The following is a 6,212-nucleotide window of genomic DNA, read 5'->3' as shown; positions in this document are numbered from 1 at the left end:
TCAATGCAGAATCTCCATTCACCATTTGGCTTTGACTCTAACACTATGGGGCTGGACCACCCACTTTTGGACCTCTCAATCACTCCCAGTTCTAACATCCTGTGGACTTCTTTGGAGATTACCTCCCTACGGGCCTCAGGGATCCTGTATGGCTTTAAATTTACCCTGACATGAGGCTCTGTGAGGATTTCATGTTCTATCACATTAGTACAACCAGGGCTTTCTGTGAAGAGATCCTTGTTCCTCTGCAGCATTTCCCTACAATGTTGTTTTTGGGAAGGGGATAATTTTTACGGCTTTGATGGCTGACTCCGATTGAGTCACTAGGCAAGAAGCCTCAGGGGGGTCTCTCTCTTTCCAGGGTTGGATCAGATTGACATGATAGATCTGGAAGGGCTTCCTCTTCCCTGGCTGATGGACCCTATAGTTGACCTCCCCAACCTTTTCCACTATCTCATAGGGCCCCTGCCATTTTGCTAGGAACTTGCTCTCCGCAGTAGGGACTAACACCAGTATGCGATCTCCTGGATGGAACTGTCTCACACAATCTATTATAGACCCTGGCCTGTGACTCTTGGGCCTGGAGAAGATGCTCCTTTATAATTGGCATCACCCTGGACATCCTTTCCTGCATCTGAGCTACATGCTCAACCACACCTTTATATGGTGTAACCTCACTTTCCCAAGTTTCTTTTGCCACATCTAAGAGACCTCTGGGGTGCCTGCCATAAAGTAATTCAAAGGGTGAAAACCCGGTGGAGGATTGGGGCACTTCTCTAATCGAAAACAAAAGATACGGTAAAAGGCAGTCCCAGTCTTGCCCATCCTTCTCTACCATCTTTTTCAGCATGGCTTTCAGGGTCTTATTAAATCGCTCCACAAGACCATCTGTCTGGGGGTGGTAAACTGATGTGCGCAACTGGGTGACTTTTAACACCTTACACAGTTCCTTCATCACCTTTGACATGAACGGGGTTCCCTGGTCCGTTAAGATCTCCTTAGGAATCCCTGTGCGGGAAAAAACATGGAACAACTCCCTGGATATATTTCGGGAGGAGGGGTTCCTTAGGGGGACAGCCTCGGGGTAACGTGTTGCATAATCCACAATGACTAGGATGTACTGATGCCCCCGAGCTGACTTCACTAAGGGCCCTACCAGGTCCATTGCTATTCTTTCAAATGGGACCTCAATAATTGGCAAAGGGACCAGAGGGCTGCGGAAATGTGCCACTGGGGATGTGATCTGGCAGATAGGGCAGGATTGACAGTAATCTCTGATTTCCCGGTAACAACCTGGCCAATAGAATCGTTGTAGTACCCTCTCAAGTGTTTTGTCCGCCCCTAGGTGACCTCCCAACACGTCTATATGGCCCTGGGACTAGTAGCTGCTCCACTATCTCATCCCTTATTTTAGTCACCCGATATAAAAGGTCCTGATTCAGGGCAATATGTGGGTACCGGTTGTCTGCCCCAGGTTCTTGAGCAGCCCCATTTAACACTGTAACATTCTCTAGCGCCCCTTTTAAGGTCATGTCCCGGAGTTGGGCTGTGCCAAAATTTTCCCTGGATACATTTAAGTCAGGGACAGCTGCCTCCTCTGAAGTTGAATCTTCCTCATTCTCCCCTATTAGGACATTCAGAGAGAACCCTGATGTTTCCTCAGGATTTTCATCAACAGAGTTGACTGGGTTCTCTGGGGAACTTTGCACAGCTGCCTTGGCCCATAGGTCCCAGAACAGAGGGCAATCACGTCCAACAATTACCTCATACATCAGTTGTTTAACAATTTTTTGCTGGGTTCCTTTCCAGCTTTATTACTGCACCGGCACTTTAGTTATTAAACTTACTAGGCTTCATGTCCTGCCCCTATTGGCACTCATTCTATATCGGGCCCGGCCACTTCACGCATGTGCGCATGCGCAAGCACACACGTCACCGGAAGTGACATCATCAGATCATGTGACCCGCGCCCGGCGTGTTCCGTCATGGGCGCCGCCATTACACCAGGGCCACACACCGGCAGCGCTACACGGCTCATCATTTACAGGTATTTAAACTTAGACACCAAGTCATTTGGGCACCCCTGAGGAAGCCGCGTTCTGCGGCGATACGCGTGGGGCATTGGTTGGACTCCCCTTGGACCTCCTTCATTTGGGTAATTTCATGCCTTCCAGTATAGCCCTCAGCAGCCTGTACCCTATTATCCTTCTCATTTTGGGATCTTTTCTGCTCATATCATTTAGTGTATTATGCTGTTCAAGTTTGCTCATACTGGAGTACTTCAGTGACTCATTTATTCTTTTTATAAGTGTTGGTCCTAGGGGGTCCATTTGCAGGGTGTCAGTCACTATCGCATGACTGCACCTGCTACGTTCTCATCACAGAAGCAGTTGATCTGCTTCGTTTGTGTTTTAATTGTTTTTATATTGTTTGTCCATTTGATTTTCCTAAATGTGTATTTGAAATAAAGGATTCATATTTATAGCTACTTAACACATGCGTTCTTTCTAAATTTCTATGTGCTATTTTGTTCATGTGTGTAGCACCATTTGGATGTGGTTACTGTATTGGGATTTGATTCCGCTCTGTACAAATTGTTTAACAACCCCCACATTGTGCAACACAGTACCCTGGTCTGTCCCAAGCATAACCTGAGCCACTGGGTAAACCTTGGTGTCCCCATGGATGCATGTGACACCCAGAGTTTTCCCGGGGGCCATAATGTGAGGGAGAGTGGCCGAGATGAGAATGACCAAACTCCCTGAGTCCAACAGTCCTGAAACAAGAGTCCCATTAACCATCAGGGTACACATCTGTGGTCCCTCCCCCTTGGCTGGTATGGCACTACATGCAGTCTGGGCAAAAAGGGAACTGTGGCGACCCACATAGCAATCCATGGGCTCTGGGGTGAGGGGACACTGGGCCGCTATATGACCCGGAGCATGACATCTCCAACAGATTACCTCCCGGGGTATCCCTTTGGTTACTGGTTTGTACCCCCCTTTGTCCTTGGTACGACCATCATGAGAGGTTTTAGGCCCCAGTCTCTGACAGTTCCAATCTTTTAGGGGCTCCCAGTATACGGATTTCATATCCCCTGGCCCTCCCAGGGATTTCTCCATAGTGTGGAACCTCTCCACCAATCCCACTAGATCATCTGCATTCTGGGGGTCACCCTGTGCAACCCAGCACTGTATGGCACGGGGAAGTGAGTGCATAAATCAGTCTACAACCACTTGTTTGACAATCTGGGCTGGAGAGCAGGCTGCAACCACTTCTGGACTAGATGCAAAAGGTCAAACAGCTGTCATCTTGGCGGCTTGTCCAGGCTATAAGACCAGTGGTGCACCCTCTGTGCTCGGACTGCTAAGGTGGCACCAAGCCGTGCCAGTATCTCCGCTTTTAATTTGGGGTACTCCTTGGAATCCTGCAGGGCCAGGTCATAATACGCCTTTTGGGGCTCGCCAGTTAAATATGGAGCCAGTACTTCAGCCCACTGACCTGGCGGCAGCTTCTCCCGGTCAGCCACTCTCTCAAATACTGTGAGGAACGCCTCAACGTCATCCTCCGGGGTCATTTTCTGCAATGCTTCCCTTACAGTCTTTCTGACAAGGTGACCATTATCTCGGTTTGGCAGAACTGGACTCCCCTGCATGCGGACGGCGTCTGTCAGTACTGCCATCTGCTGGAGAAGGAGCTTGTTGGTCTCCTGTTGGGCTCGCAAAGCCTCAGTATGTGCTGACTGCACAAGGTGCTTGATCACTTCCTCCATGGCAGCTGCTGTGTGCTGGCTCTGAGCTGAAGCCTTTGCTCTAAACCAGTGATGGCAAACCTTTTAGAGACCGAGTGCCCAAACTACAACAAAGTGCCAACACAGAAATTTAACTTGTGATTTATACTCCCTTCTCTGTCACAGTTTTCATTGATACCAGCACCCTGAGGCACCAATAAAGCAGAAAATAGTCCCAGGTACAGTTGTCACTTTAAAATAGCTCTGTGCACAGCAAGTCCTGGGCTGTCTGGGACTGCAGGAAGATACCTGGAGTCATCTCTGGTGATGGCCTGGGTGCCCACAGAAAGGGCTCTGAGTGCCACCTCTGGCACCAGTGCCATAGGTTAGCCATCACTGCTCTAAACAAACAATATATCCAGGGGATTATGCCCACATCCAAAGCACCAATTGTAGGGGATCAACTCAAATGGCAACTTTAGTAACAGTCCAGGTAGCTGTTTTATTTCTTTCCAAAACAGTTTAACGAAACAGAATTGCTTGCTTCAGCATATAACAGAAAATACAGTCCATATAAACAATCTTGACTCACAGTTCTTTGTAGGTTGTGTCTCCATCCAGCAGCATAACCAAACAATGTCACTATTGCTCATCCTTGGCTGTGTAACACCTCCAGCTCTGCATGCAGTATAGCAGAGACTTCCAGACTGCAAACACATCCCCCAGCTCACCTGAGCTTCCTGGCTTTACCTCTCAGCCAAAACCTGGCCTGGATATGTGGGAGTAGTCACCCACCCTGCTCTTGACTACTCCAATGAAAGCGGGCCCGGATCAACTGCATTAAGCAGCTTTGCTACATTAAATATTGTCAGAAACCTAAGGTTCCTGACCAAACATTAACCGGCTCACTTCACTGAGGCCAGGCACCTCGGTGACACATATCTGCCATCAATAATGGCCCCTTGTACCTTCTCACAGGGCTCACCTGTGCCCCTCATGCCCCGCCAGCACAGCGCCCACGCCAGCCACCTATCCCCGTTCCGGCTCCCGCAGCTGTCTGCTGGTCATTCCAGGAGATAGTTAAAGGCCAGCCTCTCCCAGCATTCCCTGACGGATCTTATGCCGTTGAGAAAGCTTGGGACCCCGGTTCTTTATTAGACTTTGATCCTGTTCCGTCTGCCCTGACCTGTTACTTCGTCTCAGACTCCAATCCAGAGCTGCCCGTCCTGACCTCCTGCCTGCTTCCTATGATCCTGCTTTACGTCTGTGTACCGCACCTTAGCTGCTACCGTAGACAAAGTCGCACCTGTGGAACGTCCTGGTGGTACCACGGTGAAAACCGGGTGCCACTTAGATTCCAGTCCTAGGTGTCGGCGTAAGTCATCCTCCTTGGTGGTCCACTACCCCTAGAGCCTGGGTTAAGAAGATATAGGTGTATTAAATGTGCCCCCTTTAACCTCAGCTGAAGGCTAAAAGGGGCTGCAGGAAAGACTTGGCTTACAGTTTGCAGAATTGTAGTACCTGCACCCTCTGCATCCATCGTTGAACTTGGGGAAAGGGTATGGAATATTGCTGTACATATCTATAAATTATAACTTATACTTATTATAAAAAATCCTTAATCTGAAAAATTACAAATAAGCTTATTTTTTCATATTTGTAGTCATTTATTGGCTAATTTTATAAAGAAAAAAATAAGCAATAAATAAAACTATCCTATTAAGTTAAAGTCTCATATGTCATGAAAACAATTAAGTCAAAATTTGAGCCCTCTAGCTCTTTCATTATTAGCTTATATACATGTATAGGTGCTGTATAGAGGACAGCGGTATGGGAGGGATTTATATAGATAGCAAAAGACTGTATATAGGACAAGACACATTTTTATAGAGATGGAGGCACTGTAAAATACCTATATGCAGTATATAACTTATCCCAACATAAAAAAAAACTGTAGATAAAACTTTACAATGATTCAATAAAAATACAGAGGGGAGTTTACATTTTTCAATGAGCACAGACAGGCCAGTCAGAGGGTTGGTTGTGGTCCGCAGGCTGTACAATGCCCAGGTCTGGTATAGAAGATAGGAGGACATTTTTTATATATATATATTGTGGGGTATTGCTCAGGTATAAGCTAGGTAGCGGTCGCAGACAGAGGGAAAGAGACAGTTCTCAGTTCAGTTCAGTGTTTATTCACACCACAAAACAAATGGAACAAAAAATCCAGCATTGTCTTCATGCTTGTTTAAAACATAAACATACAGACCAGGCTTGGCCTTCTCACCCAGAAGCAGGGTCTTCACAAATAGTCCAAATTATTGGCGTAAGTTCACACCTTGCAGAAAATGCTGCATAGCACTTAGTCCATTTAAAGTCCAAAAAAAAAACCAACCTGTCCTCCTAGACAGGACACGTGTTTGCTCTTGGAACAAGCTCACTCCACACCCTTGTGCACACTTCCAGCTCAGCTTTGTTAGCT

The sequence above is a fragment of the Engystomops pustulosus genome, chromosome 3 (genome assembly GCF_040894005.1).
Source record: "Engystomops pustulosus chromosome 3, aEngPut4.maternal, whole genome shotgun sequence".
Lineage (NCBI taxonomy): Eukaryota > Metazoa > Chordata > Amphibia > Anura > Leptodactylidae > Engystomops > Engystomops pustulosus.
This window is presented reverse-complemented; position numbering follows the sequence as displayed.